We start from the raw sequence: 17585 nt of genomic DNA on the forward strand, positions 1-17585 counted from the left end.
TCAGCAATGCTCTGTACTGATGCAGAAAACATCGCTAAGATCATTCCCAACACCCCTTGCACGAAACAGAATCACTACATTTACTTTCCAAATCATTTGCAACTTCTTCAGATTAATTTGATGTGATTCATGTACTAAGAGACACAAATTCCTCTGTAACACTGAGTTCTGCATTCTTCTTGCATTTAAATAAATTTCTGCTGTTTTGTCTTTTCCCCAAAACAGAAAATTTCCATCACATATATATTGTACCGCTTTTTTTCTGTGTAACTTTGCTCACAGCCATCCCCTGTCTGTATGCCATTGCTTGTTGCTGTGCACTCCCCCAGTCTGTATCCCATTGCAGACGTTCTGCTCTCCCACTGTCTGTATCCCATTGCAGACGCTCTGCCCTCCCCGTCTGTATCCCATTGAAGACGCTCTGCCTTCCCCCGTCTGTATCCCATTGCAGAAGCTCTGCCCTCCCCCAGTCTGTAACCCATTGCAGACATTATGCCCTCCCCCGTCTGTATCTCATTGCAGACTCTCTGCCTTCCCCCGTCTGTATCCCATTGCAGACGCTCTGCCTTCCCCCGTCTGTATCCCATTGCAGACGCTCTGCCTTCCCCCGTCTGTATCCCATTGCAGAAGCTCTGCCCTCCCCCAGTCTGTAACCCATTGCAGACATTATGCCCTCCCCCGTCTGTATCTCATTGCAGACTCTCTGCCTTCCCCCGTCTGTATCCCATTGCAGACGCTCTGCCCTCCCCGTCTGTATCCCATTGAAGACGCTCTGCCTTCCCCCGTCTGTATCCCATTGCAGAAGCTCTGCCCTCCCCCAGTCTGTAACCCATTGCAGACATTATGCCCTCCCCCGTCTGTATCTCATTGCAGACTCTCTGCCTTCCCCCGTCTGTATCCCATTGCAGACGCTCTGCCTTCCCCCGTCTGTATCCCATTGCAGACGCTCTGCCTTCCCCCCGTCTGTATCTCATTGCAGACACTCTGCCCTCTCCTAGTCTGTATCCCATTACAGACATTCTGCCCCCCCCCCCTGTATCTCATTGCAGACGCTCTGCCTTCCTCATGTCTGTATCTCATTGCAGACGCACTGCCCACAGCTGTCTGTATCCCATTGCAGACGCTCTGCCTTCCCCATCTGTATCCCACTGCAGACGCTCTGCCCTCGTCTGTATCCCACTGCAGACGCTCTGCCCTCACCAATCAGTATCCCATTGCAGACGGTCTGCCCTTCCCCTGTCCGTATTACATTGCAGATGCTCTGCCCTACCTCTGTCTGTATCCCATTGAAGACGCACTGCCCTCCTCCTGTCTGTATCATATTGTAGATGCTCTCCCCTCCCCGTCTGTATCCCACTGCAGACGCTCTGCCCTCACCCATCAGTATGCCATTGCAGACACTATTCCCTCCCCTGTCTGTATCCCTCTGTAGACAGTCTTCTCTCCACTGTTTGTATCCCAATGCAGATGCTCTGCCTCCCCGTCTGTATCCCATTGCAGACGCTCTGCACTCCATCTGTCTGTATCCCATTGCAGACGCTCTGACCTCCCCTGTCTGTATCCCATTGCAGACGCTCTGCCCTCCTCCTGTCTGTATCCCATTGCAGACGCTCTGCCCTCCTCCTGTCTCTATCCCATTGCAGACGCCCTGCCATCCCCTGTCTGTATCCCATTGCAGACGTTCTGCCCTCCCTCTGTCTCTATCCCATTGCAGACGTTCTGCCCTCCCTCTGTCTCTATCCCATTGCAGACGCTCTGACCTCCCCTGTCTTTCTGGATTAGTGGTGCTGGAAGAGCACAGCAGTTCAGGCAGCATCCGAGGACAGGCAAAATCGACGTTTCGGGCAAAAGCCCTTCATCAGGAATAAAGGCAGAGAGCCTGAAGCGTGGAGAGATAAGCTAGAGGAGGGGGGGGTGGGGAGAGAGTAGCATAGAGTACAATAGGTCAGTGGGGGAGGAGATGAAGGTGATAGGTCAGGGAGGAGAGGGCGGAGTGGATAGGTGGAAAAGGAACTAGGCAGGTCGGACAAGTCCGGACAAGTCACGGAGACAGTGTTGAGCTGGAGGTTAGAAACTAGGATGAGGTGGGGGAAGGGGAAATGAGGAAACTGTTGAAGTCCACATTGATGCCCTGGAGTTGAAGTGTTCCAGGGCGGAAGATGAGGCGTTCTTCTTCCATGCGTCTGGTGGTGAGGGAGCGGCGGTGGAGGAGGCCCAGCACCTCCATCTCCTCGGCAGAGTGGGAGGGAGAGTTGAAATGTTGGGCCACGGGGCAGTGTGGTTGATTGGTGCGGGTGTCTCCAGCATCTGCAGTCATGTTTTTACCTCGTTGATTTTAAACCTACTGCGAATCCTCTTGCAAGGATGCCTGCCTTGAAGAAGTTTTCCTCCTCTCTCTACAAGAATCTCAGGGAGTCTCTCTCCCACTGCAACTCCCAGGTCATTTCCTCTGCCCTGAAGCTCTTCAACCATGTCCTGAAACAAACCCGCTACTACAGCCACATTTGCTTCCTCAGTACCTGCCTCCGTAACCAACTCATCCCACACGGACTCCAGACCACATTTAAACCAGCAGAGTTCGGACCCGAACAGGACAAACAGTACAGACTACAGATTCAAAGACACCAGCAACAGTTCTCCTTCACGATCCTCTGCTCCACCCTCGCAGCAATGCGCCGGCACCTATCCTCTCTACAGTCATCCCTGCCTCAGCTGAGGGTCACACTCTCTCAGAATTGCAAAGGACCCACTCTGTACTACATCCTCAGGAGAATTCACACTCTCAACAAACAGTATTTCAACTCCATCTCAAACATCAAAAACTGTAAGTACAACAAACTTTTATCTACCCACCTCCATAACCAGCGCTCCTCGAACATTCCAGAAGATTCCCCTGGCCTCGAAAACACCATTAGCCATGCGGCTCATGCAGCTACCACCCCCATGCTGATTGATGATGTCACTTCTGCCCCCATCATGGCCACTCCCACAGCCACTTCCGCCCCTCACATCATCGCTGATGCCACACGCTCAGTGAACTCTCCGACCCCGACTGCCGTGTCTGCCACCACTTTCACCCCCACCAGCACCACTCACCTGCATTCTGCTGACACGCCCCCCACAGACCCCACTGTCACTATCCCCACCCCCCAGAACCCCGAGGGGAACACTACTCCTGCTCATGACTCCACCTCCATTCCCCCCACCATCACACCCACTCCAGGTACTGGCTCCGACCAGACTCCCAGCTCCACACCCACACCAGATCACAGCTCCCAGCCCTGCCGAGTTTTCGCCATCCCTCCAGACCTCCACCTCAATGAGGACGAACGATCAGTCCTCAGCAAATGACTCATCTTCATCCCGCTCCGTCCACGCATCAATGAATTTAATGCACGCCGTGACATCGAACACTTCTTCCCTCGCCTCCGCCTCCGAGCTTACTTTCACAATCAGGACTCCCGCCCACCTTCCGACGACCCCTTCGCCCACCTCCAACGCACTGCATCCACCTGGACACCCCGCGCTGGCCTAATACCTGCCCTCAACCTCTTCATTTCCAACTGCCGCCGGGACATTAACCGCCTCAACCTGTCGAACCCCCTCCCCCACTCCAACATCTCACCCTCACAACGCGCAGCCCGCCAATCCCTCTGCTCCAATCCCAACCTCACCATCAAGCCAGCGGATAAAGGGGGTGCAGTGGTAGTCTGGCGCACTGACCTCTACATCGCTGAAGCCAAACGCCAACTCGAGGACACCTCTTCCTACTGCCCCCTCGACCATGACCCCACCCCCCATCACCTAACCATCATCTCCCAGACCATACAGAACCTCATCACCTCAGGAGATCTCTAATCCACAGCTTCCAACCTCATCGTCCGGGAAACCCGCACTGCCCGGTTCTCCCTCCTTCCCAAGATCCACAAGCCTGACCACCCTGGTCGACCCATTGTCTCAGCATGCTCCTGCCCCACTGAACTCATCTCTACCTACCACGACACTGTCCTATCCCCCCTAGTCCAGGAACTAGCCACATACGTTCGAGACACCACCCACGCCCTCCACCTCCTCCAAGACTTCCGTTTCATCGGCCCCCAACGCCTCATCTTCACCATGGATACCCAATCCCTCTACACCTCCATCCACCATGACCAGGGCCCTCAAAGCCCTCCGTTGTTTCCTCTCCAGACGTTCCCAACAGTACCCTTCCACCAACACTCTCATTCGTTTGGCCGAACTGGTCCTCACCCTTAACAATTTCTCGTTTGAATCCTCCCACTTCCTCCAGACCAAAGGGGTAGCCATGGGCACACATATGGGCCCCAGTTATGCCTGTCTCTTTGTTGGCTACATAGAACAGTTGATCTTCCGTAATGACACCGGCACCATTCCACACCTCTTCCTCCGCTACATTGATGACTGCATTGGCGCCACCTCGTGCTCCCGCGAGGAGGTTGAGCAATTCATCAACTTCACCAACACATTCCATCCTGACCTTAAATTTACCTGGACCATCTCTGACATCTCCCTCGACTTCCTGGACCTCTACATCTCCATCAGTGACAACCGACTTGACACTGACATTTTCTACAAACCCACCGACTCCCACAGCTCCCTGGATTACACCTCTTCCCACACTATCTCTTGCAAAAATGCCATCCCGTATACCCAATTCCTCCGCCTCCGCCGTATCTGCTCCCAGGAGGACCAGTTACACCATAGAACACACCAGATGGCCTCCTTCTTTAGAGACCGCAATTTCCCTTCCCACGTGGTTAAAGATGCCCTCCAACGCATCTCGTCCACATCCCGCACCTCCGCCCTCAGACCCAACCCCTCCAACCGCAACAAGGACAGAACGTCCCTGGTGCTCACCTTCCACCCTACCAACCTTCGCATAAACCAAATCATCCGCCGACATTTCCGCCACCTCCAAACAGACCCCACCATCAGGGATATATTTCCCTCCCCACCCCTCTCCGCCTTCCGCAAAGACCGCTCCCTCCGTGACTACCTGGTCAGGTCCACGCCCCCCTACGACCCACCCTCCCATCCTGGCACTTTCCCCTGCCACCGCAGGAACTGTAAAACCTGCGCCCACACCTCCTCCCTCACCTCCATCCAAGGCCCTAAAGGAGCCTTCCACATCCATCAAAGTTTTACCTGCACATCCACTAATATCATTTCTTGTATCCGTTGCTCCCGATGCGGTCTCCTCTACATCGGGGAGACTGGGCGCCTCCTAGCAGAGTGCTTCAGGGAACATCTCCGAGACACCCGCACCAATCAACCACACCGCCCCGTGGCCCAACATTTCAACTCCCTCTCCCACTCTGCCGAGGATATGGAGGTGCTGGGCCTCCTCCAACGCCGCTCCCTCACCACCAGGCGCATGGAAGAAGAACGCCTCCTCTTCCGCCTCGGAACACTTCAACCCCAGGACATACATGTGGACTTCAACAGTTTCCTCATTTCCCCTTCCCCCACCTCATCCTAGTTTCTAACCTCCAGCTCAACACTGTCTCCGTGACTTGTCCGGAATTGTCCGACCTGCCTAGTTCCTTTTCCACCTATCCACTCCACCCTCTCCTCCCTGACCTATCACCTTCATCTCCTCCCCCACTGACCTATTGTACTCTATGCTACTCTCTCCCCACCCACCCCTCCTCTAGCTTATCTCTCCACGCTTCAGGCTCTCTGCCTTTCTTCCTGATGAAGGGCTTTTGCCCGAAACGTCGATTTTCGCCTGTCCTCGGATGCTGCCTGAACTGCTGTGCTCTTCCAGCACCATTTATCCAGAATCGGGTTTCCAGCATCTGCAGTCATTGTTTTTACCTCCCCTGTCTTTATCCCATTGCAGAAGCTCTGCCCTCCACCGTCTGTATCACATTGCGGATGCTCTGCCCTCCCCCTGTCTGTATCCCATTGCAGACGCTCTGTCTCCATTTGACATCTTATTGAATGACTATCCTGGTGCATGAGCAAACTGAGCTCCATCTCTTTCACCCGGTTCATTAGAATAGATTGCAATTTGTTGATGACCTCATACAGATCCCTGAAGAATTCCACTCGTTACAACTTTCCAAACACAAAACGAGTAATGATCTCTACTCTGCATTTTCTGACAGCTACCCAGGGCGTCCCTGCTTCTGCATAACAGCCTGCGATGGTTTTATAGCGTCCCCCTGTCCTGTGTAATTTACTGAATACTTCATTCTGTTTGGTGCGGCCTGTTTGGTGCAGCCCATTTTGCCGCAGACCCATTTAGGGCAGAACTATTTCAGCGCAGCTCATATTTATTCCTTTTCAGGCTTAGATCAAAGCATTAATCAAAGCAATAAAAATAAAAATAATGTTTATTCCCTTTAGTAAAAATGTTAAAAAGACACTTGAGTAAGTATAACATTGACTCAGAGCTTTCTTTCAGAGCTAAAATGAGAATTGACCTTGCATTTATACCGATTGAAAACATTCATGAAGCTATTGAACATCTGACTGATGCGCTTCCAAATGAACTGCATCCGCTGCTGGACTGGTTCGATGATAACTATGTGAGTAGAAGATTACACAGAGGAAATGGTCGGCGTTCACCGCTTTTTCCAGTTGGAATGTGGAATTTATATGAAAGAACTTTAAACAATGAGGACAGAACAAACAATAATGCAGAAGCTGCCCACAGGAGCTGACAGTGCGACCTTGATGTGGACCATCCAGTTATTTGGAAATATATTGACAGTTTACGAAAAGTTCAGAGAGGAAGGGACATTTACTATGAGCATTTGATAGCAGGGCACGATATTCCGTTGAAATTAAAGAAGCAGATGCTAGAATACAAACACTCGTAAGAAGATTTAGTGAGAGAAATGACGTCGAGTATTTACGAGGATTGCCCATAATTTTGAATGAACGTCATGTTTTAGATTTTTCGTAATGAACTTATCTCGTTTATTATTATTTTTTTCTTTTTAACATGTTTACTGAAGAGAATAAACATTATTTTTATTTTTAGTCTTTCATTAATGCTTTTAACTGAGCCTGAAAAGTGAGAGAGATGAGATTGGAAATGACAGGGAGTTTGAATTGAGAATTGCTCTTTACTGAGCATTGATGCTTACTTGGCTGGTGGGACGTCAGAATCACCAAACAAGGTGTCCTGGTCCTCTCTGGCTCTTACCAGGATCGTCCCCACATGTAGAGGGTGAGGGAACAGATATCTAACACCCGGCTTGGCCTTTTATGTCATATTCCAGGATGTTTCTCCTGGAATGGGAGAAGAGGAGGAATGGAGTGAGGGTGGGAGTGGGTGTTAATACTGGTATAGGGGAAGGGGGAAGGGTGAGATGTCCGGAGGGAGTCTGACCACAGTGTTGTATCCAGCAGTGGTATTAGTGTGCGGGGTTATTGCCTCAGTGTCAGAAAAAGTGGGGGAGGGAAGGTGCTGAATTCAACAGTGAGTGTGGTCGTGCTTGAGCCTTCTTTGGAGATAGAGTGTGAGCCTTGTTCGGGGATAGGTGCTCTAACAGATATACAGTGAGTGCGAGGGAGCAGAAGAAAATGGTGAGACTTATCCTGGCAAAGTGGGGGGGAAAGAATATTGATGCTTGTCCCGTATTGCTGACCAATTCTTCAGATTATCTCAGCGTTGAGGTGAGTCTCCCTGAACGTCTTGTCCAAGTCTATCGCTAATAACGCCACAGACCCTTTCCCTCACTTCCCACAGAATCAGTTTGGGTGGATCTTACAAATATCAAGGTGAAGCAAACATTAGTGTGTTATATATCAAAACCAAATCTGTCACGTAAATACTTTACAACAGGCTCTGGAAATTAGGTATGCAAGTATATGCAAGGGGGAGCAATGACACAGTGATATTATCGCTGGGCTCTTAACCTAGAGACCCAGGTAATATTCTGGGGACATTAATTCAAATCCTGCCATGGTGGAATTTGAATTCAATATTTATCTGGAATCAAGGGTTTATGATGACCAGGAATCCATTGTTGATTGTTGGAAAAACTCATCTTGTTCACTGATGTCCTTGAGGGAAGGATACTGCTGTCCTTACCTGGTGTGGCCTGCATGTGACTCCAGACTCAAGACAACGCTGTTAACTCTTAACTGCCCTCTGGCATGGGCAATAAATACTGGTTATCCAGCGACGCCCTCATCCTGTGAATGAGTAACAAATAATCGTGGCTGCTGCAGTAATAATGGATGGTCTCAAGGTGCACCGAAATGGCAGTGACTACTAATACTGTGAAGAATAACTTCCATAAGTGTGCATTAGATACGTTGAACAGTTTGCTGTGAACCAAACTAGAGAGCAGGTTATTTCAGATTTGGTGTTGTGTTGTCAGGAGGACTAATTAATAATTTGCTCTGAAGCAGCTTTGGAGGAATACTGGCATCAATATGTTGCATTTTTACACGGCGTCTGAATACAATATCGAATGTTTGAACATTCTGGTCAAACAACATGGATGCCCGGAGGCTGGAGGGTCACGTACGCTCCAATGAATTGGGGAAGTATAATATAACATTCAATGGGATAAGCAATGATTGTGAGAGTCATAGAGTCTGACAGCACAGAGAAAGGCCCTTCAGTCCAAACTGGTCCATTCCGAACAAAATGTCGATTCGCATTATAACCTTTTCCCTGCCCTTGCCCCTTATCCTTCTTATTCTTTCCTATCCGTGTATTTGTCCAAATGCATTTTAAATTTTGTGAATGTAGCTCCCTGAACCACTTCTGCTGGCAGCTCATCTCATGTGTATACCGCCCTGTGTGTAAAAGAAATTACCCCTCAGGTACCCTTTTATTCTTTCCCCTCGGATCTTAAATTGATGCCCTCTAGTCCGTGGGTTGCTCAATCCTGTGAAAAAAAACTGAGTGCATTCACTCTATCAATCTTCCCATGATCCTATACACTTCTATCAGATCCCCCTCAGTCTCATACACTCTAAGGTAAAAACTCCTAGCTTGCCCAACCTCTCACTATATCTCAGACCATTGAGTCCGGGCATCATCCTTGCAAATTTCTTCTGCACTATTTCCAGTTTAAGAACATCCTTCCTACAGCAAAGTGAGCAACACTGAACATAACACTACCAGTATTGCCTCACCATCATCCTGAATAACTGCCACATAACTCCCTAATTTCGATACTCATTACTCTGACTGATGAAGGCCAATGTTCAAATGCCTTTTTCACTGCCCTATCTACCTGTGACTCCACTTTTAGAGAACCTTGAACCTGAATTCCAAGGTCCCTTTGTCTCAATACACTCCTTAAGACCCTGTCATTCACCATTAAACTCCTACCTTGATTTGACTTTCTAAAATGCAAGAACTGACACTTATCTGTAAATATGTATACAATATACATGCATAAAACAAACAGTAGTAGTCCCCGAACCGACTCCTGAGGCATTCCACTTATCACAGGCCTTCAGTCCGACAAGCATGCTTCCACTATTGCACTATGTTTCCTACCATCAAGCAAATTTTGAATCTGATTTGCCAGCTCCCCCTCAATACAATATGATCTAAACTTCCAGAGCAGCCTACCATGTGGAACCTTACTGAAGGCCTTACTGAAATCCATATACACTATTTATACCGCCATGCCCTTGTCAAAGTTACTGGTCATTTCACCAAAGCACTCTCACAAATGTTTAAGCCATGATCCCCCATGCACAAAGACGTGCTGACTGTTCATAATCACACCCTGCCTTTCCAAATGCACGTATATCGTCTCTCTCAGAATCTTCTCAAGAAACCTACCTACCAGAGATGTTAGGTTTACTGGTCTATAGGTCCCAAGTTTTTCTTTGTAGCTCTTCTTGAATAAAGGCACAGCATTCGCTATCCTCCAGTCCCCCGGGATCTCACCCGTTGGCTACCGATGATGCAAAAGTACCAACCACGGCCACCGCTATTACTTCTCTGTCCTCCTGCAGTGTTCCTGAATATATCTGGTCAGGACCAGGAGATTAATAGAAATACTGCATAGTCTGAAAGATATGTCTACTTATTTCAGGTGAAAACACTAAAGAATGAATAAGTGACTTAATGATGACTAACATAACAAATTAAAGAATATATTAATTACAGGAAGTGGCTTCAGAAGTATCCCAGACATTGTGGAATCCTAAGAATTCTCAGAAAATTGTAATCTAGAAAAGAAGGGCCATGAAACTGGTAAGGAAATCAAAAAGCGAACATGCATGCAAACAAACAGGAAGACAAAGAGTGCAAAAATCTATGATCGATATTTGAAAAGAAAAAAAAAACATAGTCAAATGTGGAAATTTGCAATTGGGAGAGACGAGTTTATGGTGGATAACAGGGAAATGGCAAAGCAAATGATCAGTTACTTAACATCTGTCTTAATGGATTAAGATCCAGAAAATCACCCAGAAATACGAAGTGATTATATAGGACCAGTGGAAGTAAAGACATGAAGTCAATTCATATCAGTAACAAGGCAATATTGAACATGCAGCTGGATTGAGCATTGCTTAGCTTGACAAATCAGATGTACTTCATACCAAAATCTTCAGAAATAAATCACAAGTAGAAGTATTGATTGCATTGTCGATGACTGCGTTCTATTTTCCTGTGCATTCTGCAGAGTCTGGAAGCTGATGTCAATAAATGCACATTAGTAAACGTGATCCAAGCACAATAGATGAATGGTAGGGATCCAAGCATCTACAAAGAGAAGAAGAGATAGTGTGGAGAACTGCTGACAAAGTAACTTGACATTTGTCTGGAAACTGTTGGAATCTATTATATAGGATGTGATATTGGTTATTTAGACATTAACAGCAAACTTTAAGAGACTCAGTATGCATTTCTGAAAGGGAAATCATACTTGAAAAACTTTGGAAATGTTTGAAGTTGATTCTTACAGCATAGATAATGGGGATCCTGTAGAACTGGTATAGATTTTAGATTATCAGAAGGCTTTCTATAAGAACTCACGCAGTGAGTTCGAAAATGCAATGATGTGAAGAGTATTTGCAGGAATATATGTAAGTGGAAACTTAAAGTTTGGTTTGCCTTCCTTTAAGGGAGTCAGAATATAGATGTAAAGACACGTTGAAGCAGTTTCACAGAGTGTTGGTGAGACTGTACCTGGAGTATTGTGCACAGTCTTGGTGACCGAATCTGAGAAAGAATATACTGACCACAGAGGAAGTACAATGGACATTATCCAGACAAATCCCTCAGGTGGCAAGGTTGCGTGATGAGGAAACTCGGCCTATGTTCTCTAGAGTTTCAACGAATCAGCGGTGGGTCACTGTGAACTTTATAAAACTCACAAAACATACTGAAAGTTGGAAATTAACAGGAAATTTATCAGGCTGTCTAATCCACATTCAAAGCAAATAATGGCAGGATAAGGGACAAACCATTTAAAACTGCAATAAGGAGGAAATCCTGTGCGTGGAGGGGACTAACTAACACAGGGGCAAGGCAGGGCAAGATTATGGAGAATCTCCAGATAACCTACAAGTGTGTCAAGCGGAACAGAATAACCAGTGAACACGTAGGACTCATTAGTGACTTGCCAAGTTGCATCTAAATCAACTTTAGTAGCAGGAGAAAGAGGGGAGTGGTAGAAGGCTGTTTGTGTGACTGGAGGCTAGTGTCCAATGGTGTACCACGGGCATCAGTGCTGGGTCCCTTATTATTTGCGATTCGGAGGTGCGAGTGTTGGGCTGGGGTGGACAAATCTAAAAATACCATAACACTAGACTATAGTCTAACAGGTTTATTCGGCAGCACAAGTTTTCGAAACGCAGCTTCTTCATCAAAATGTGCAACCACGTGATTTAACTGATGTTGACAGATTTTTAACCTTATTATTTGTGGTATTGATAAATGATGCAGCTGTGAATATGGACGAGGGGTGGGGTGTGGAATAAATAAGTTTGGATTTGATACAAAGATTGGCCAGATTGTTGGCAGTAGGAGGAAGGCCTTATGTTATGGGTAGATACTGATGGAATGGTCAGATGGGTGGATCAATGGCAGATGGAATGCAACTCTGATAAATATGAGGTGATGCAACTTTCGAAGAAGGAACCAGTCAGGGGAGTACTCAATGAATGGCAGCACACTAGGGAGCTCAGAGGGTGCTTCTCCAGACATCGCCGAATGTGACTGCACAGGTTAATACACAATCTGGGAAAGGCGAGGGGATTGTAAACATAACGTTTATTCATCGAGGCATAGATTATAAGAACTATGCGGAACTGTGGTGAGAGCAAGATGGAATACTGTGTGTAGGTCTGGGAACAACATTACAGGAATGATGTGATTGTAGTGGAGAGGGTGCAGAGCGGATTCACCAGGATGTTCCCTGGGATGGAGCATATCAGCTATGGAGAGAGGCTGGATAACCTCAGGTTGTTTAGTTTGCAGGAGAGAAGGCTGAGAGGTCTGTGATTCAGAAAGATAGGATTACGAGGTACATGGACAGGGTGGATAGACAGCAGCTGTTGCTTTGACTCAACGGGCCACACTTTTAAAACGAAGGATTTGCGGTTTAGTGAAGATTTGAGAATTGTTTTTCAACCAGAGGGTGTTGGGGTCTGGAATGCACTTCTTGAGAGTGGAGTTGTCATGCTAACCTCAAAGCATTAGAAACCACACGGTTGTGCAGTTCAAATGCTTTAAGATTCACGGCTACGGTGTTGTGTCGGAAAGTGGGCCTAATGTTGACCGTGCTGTATTTCTGGTAGTACAGAGTCTGTGCTTCTGTGATTGTATGTCGGTAGAAGGTCAATCATTGAGTAGCTTAAGATTAGGAATTGATGGGTTTCTGTATAATATCTTAGCAAAGTTGTTAAGAGAGAACTTGTAATATTTTCTGGAAATATGGCAATGGCAAAATTAAGAGAAAAAAATTGCAGATTTCTTAGTCTGATTCCAGATAATTGAGGACCGGGAAATAGCAGAACTATGGAGCAAATACTTTAGTTATGCCTTCACAGAAGAAAACAAAACAAAAAAGAAAACTTCCTAGCAATACTAGGAAATTTCAGTCTTGTGAGAAAAATGGAATAGAATGAAAATAGCAACTAAACAGTTTAGAGAAAGTATTGGACTGAAATTAATGGGCATAGACAAAGTCAACAGAGATTTATGACATGGGAATCATATTTGAGAAAGTGGCTTTAAGGATATTTATGTAGGAGGTATCAATGCCATGCGAGTGGAATCTCAGAAAGATTTTTAATAAAGCCCCAAGCCTATTGTGCAAATTCGAATCCTATGGGTCTCGGGCTAATATATGGTCAGAGATTTAGAATGGGACAGCTGGCAGGAAACAGTGAGTAGGAATAAAACAATGTTTTATTTTTCAATAGAAGGCTTGGAGGATATTGTAAGGATCGTGTCTTGGGCTCCAGCTATTCCCAATACACATCATATCTTTGGGTGAGGGGCACAAATGCAATATTCCCAAGTCTGCTGACAGCACTAAACGATGTCAGCTTGTGAGTGATTGAGGAGGATGCAAAAAAAGTTCCAAGGTTTTTGAGACAAGTGGAGTGACTGGGCAAATACGTGGCAGGTGGAGAGTAATGGGCGACATGAGATGTTGTGTACTTTGATGGGAACAATAGAATGGCCTCCCATTTGAAAAATGAGTGTTTGAAAAATGTTGCACTATAAATGATTTTAAGCTGCATTTTTGTTTATTTCTGCGAGGCCCTCAGAGTCCATGTAGGGCAGTGAGTTCTGAAGCCAAAGGTCGGTGGTGCGGTGGCATTGTGGTTAGCACTGCTGCCTCTCAGCACCAGAGACGTGGGTTCAATACCGCCTCAGGCGACTGACTGTGTGGAGTTTGCACGTTCTCCCCATGTCTGCGTGGGTTTCCTCCGGGTGCTCCGGTTTCCTCCCACAGCCACAAAAAATGTGCAGGTCAGGTGAATTGACCATGCTAAATTGCCCATAGTGTTAGGTAAGGGGTAAATGTAGGGGTATGGGTGGGTTTCCTTTCGGCGGGTCAGTGTGGACTTGTTGGGCCTGTTTCCACACGGTAATGTAATGTAATGTAATGTAATCTAATCTAATCTAATACTGGGAATGGCATTGCCACGCTGACAATTGTATATAGGCCCAGCACGTGGGGAACTGTAACTTTGAAAGTTTTGGTCTCTTTTCCTAACAGACGACAAACCTGACATTGAGGGAGAGCAGCAAAGGAAGACCAGACTGATCTCTGGGATGACAGACTTGTTGTGGGAGCAGAGCTTCGGGCCTGTATTCCATGGGCTTTAGGAAAATGAGTGAAAATCACAGTGAAATATATAACACTCTGACAGGGCGAGACAGATTAGAAGCAGATCAGTAAATCGCCTGGTTGGAACGTCTAAAACAAGGGGCCACAATATTAGGTACAGACAGGCCACTTTGCATTGAGCTGAGAATAAATGCCTGCACTCGGAGACTGACGAACCAGGGGTACTCTCTCCCAGATCAGGCTGTGGAAGTCAAGGGGCTGAATAAAAATAAGGATTTCTGGAAACTAAAGGGATAGGGAGAGAGTACGAGTATGGTGTGAAGATAGAAAATCAGCTATTATTACAGGTTGTTCTCCAATAACACAATAACTGTGTTCCTGTGCAACACTGTGTTGTAGAAAATCGTGCAATATTAATAATGGGGTCTATGGAAAAATGAGGGTAAGTGGCGAACTCCCAAAAATATCAGTAGAAACCAAAAATTAAATTTGGTCTAACACACAGTAGAACAGTCTAAATAAATCTTTAAATTACATGTTGTAATGTAACAGTGCTGTAAATGTAAAGCTTTCACACTACAGTCACTAACTGGTGCACTGTACCTTTCACCATAATCTTCACCAGAAAGCGCGCGGGGGCTGGCTGACCATGTGATGCCGATGCCGATGCCGAATTCCAGTTCTCTCCAAGATTCTCCCCACAGTTTGAATTAAAGTTCTTTCTAAATATAGTCTACAATTCCCAGTTTCAGGCTCAGTTTCAAGGCCTGCAGAGCCGATTGCATTCCTGTTTTTGCTGAATACATTGATTGTACCTTTTGTAGACAGAGGGTTTCTGAGGCAGGATTTGCTATTCAGCTGGTGCCCACCAATGAATCGCGTCACAGTAAACGCCAGTTCACTTTATAGAAAAAGGTTCATGAATTGCATTGCAGCCTAATTGTATTTAATCAACACGCGTTATTGGTGAACTGCCTGTACATAGAATGGAGGTGCAAAACTGATGGACTGAATGGACAACAGCAGTTCTCCTTTTATGGTTCACAATGTTTAAACATATTCAGGGCTATGAATATTGTATAGGGAAAACTGCGTTGAGGAGATGTTCGGCCATTAATTAGAATAGGGAAAGTTCAATGAGTTGTATGACGTATTCCTTTCCCGATGCTTCTGTGCAGTGTGTGGGAAAGCTCCGTAAATGTTGTCACAAGCTCTCAGCTGTTAGGAAGGAGGTCTCTGCAGGGTCGACAGGATTGTGTTTCCCATTCCCTTTTCTGATGACGAGGCTGGTGCCGGCCGTTCTCTCTGGGTTTATCCTTTAAGACCTCGGAGCAGTTTGATACAATTGATTGTCTTGCTTGCCCGTTTCAGAGACCATTGAAGAGTGTATCACATGTCTATGTACCTGTAGTCACTTTTAGGCCAGACCAGGAAAGCACGGGAGATTCACTTTCTGAAAGTACAGTGGGGAAGGAGATCGACGTCGATAACCGACATTGAACACAAGATCACTATTACTGACACGAGATAATAGATCTCAATATTTTATTAATTGTTTTTAACTTGCACCAGTTGCCAGAGAATTATCCTGGTCTGGATGAGCAATCCAATGACAATTCCACAGCAGCGCCACCTCCACATGGCGGCCTATCGGAAACCACACTGAACCGATTATTTCTGTGCTGTTTGACAGCTCTATAAAAAATAAATCCAACCAATTTGACCATCGTGATGGGACTGAGGGCGTGGCAATTGGTCTGATTGTAATTATTCCCTTCTTAGGGGATGGGACGTAGTTGAGTAATTACCCACATTAGGAGAAAGTGAGGACTGCAGTTGCTAATTACCCACATTGCCAGGGAGTTGTCAGAGTTGGAGCTGGAATTAAACAGCTTCCTCGGGTACACGGCTTATTGTGTAGCAAAAGTCCTCAGTCCTATTGCAGGAATGGTGTCAGGGCCAAATGCCTTTGTCGTATCTACAGTGTCTAGGTGTTGCTTCATATCACGTGCAGTGAATTGAATTGGTTGAAGACGGGCATCAGTGATTCTGAGGGTATCATAGTGAGGGTGAGGTGGGTAATCGACTCAACACTTCTGGCTGAGGATGGTGCAGAAACTGCATCTTTTACATGGATGCACAGGGCTGTTCCATTATTCAGGATGGGGATATTTGTGGAGTCCTCTCCTCCAGTAAGTTGTTTAATGGTCCAGTGACTTTTATGCATGGATTTGACAGGACGACAGAGCTTATATCTGATTTGTTAGTCTTGGGATCATCTCTCTCTCTGTATCAGATGTTAGTCCTGCTATTTGTAGTGTAACCAGTCAAGTGCGGTAGCTTTAGTGGGTTGTCATAGGTGTAGGTGCACGTGATTCCGACCCGACCATGTTCACCCACACTCGTCGCTGACCCATGGATCGGCTTGATGGAAATGGTAGACGGATGGACTATCCTGGGGGAACAGTTACAGATTGTCATTGAAATCTACCGCATCAGATGATAACCCAGTTTTAGCTGCAATATCTACAATTCAATTCTACTGACTGCCCCCCAGTTCACCCATCAGCCCTGTATTCAGTGACCTACTCTGGTTTCAGATGTGGAAATACTTCCACTTTCATATTCTCACTCTGCTGGAAGTCTTTCCTTGGTGTCACGCCTCCAATTTGTTACATAAACAATATCCATTTTAGGTACTAATCTGAATCCTTTCCTTTCAGTAATGCCATCTTCTGTATTTGAAGAGAATGTGTTTCATTCTGTTTGTCTCCCTGACCATGATTCAGAGCTCTGCAGTATCAGTGATGTCAGCCTTACGCAGTTTCAGAGTCAAGGAACTTGTCACCATACGTTACTGTTCAGTTCCCACTGTACTGCGCTCCATGTTGGACAGGATGTTCGTGCATCTTTGACAATATGTCGTTGGAAATTGTTTAAAAACAGAAATTGCTGAAGAAATTGCGAAAGATGTTGCAGAATTTCCTGGAGTGAATGCAGAGTTAAACTTTCAGGTCCAGTGATCCTTCTACAAATGTTTTTGTATTTTTATTTCCAGTATCCATAATTATTGGTTTAATTGAAAAATCGTTCTGTGCCTATTCATTTCTGGAGAAACTCAGCAGGCCTGTCAACATCTGCAGGGAAAGAGAAACAGAGTTAGCGTTTCCAGTCCAGTGTGCCAATTCTTCAAAACTGAATACAATTGCAAAATGGTCTTCTAGTCCCTTGCCAGATGTGGAGGATGAGTGACAGAGAAAAGAGGGTGTGGCAAAAGAAAAACGCGCTTTTAGCAGTGGTGAAAGAAAAGATTCTGTATAATGG

This window comes from Chiloscyllium plagiosum, unplaced genomic scaffold, assembly GCF_037043375.1.
Source record: "Chiloscyllium plagiosum isolate Xiang-an unplaced genomic scaffold, Cpla_swu_hap1 HiC_scaffold_39, whole genome shotgun sequence".
NCBI lineage: Eukaryota > Metazoa > Chordata > Chondrichthyes > Orectolobiformes > Hemiscylliidae > Chiloscyllium > Chiloscyllium plagiosum.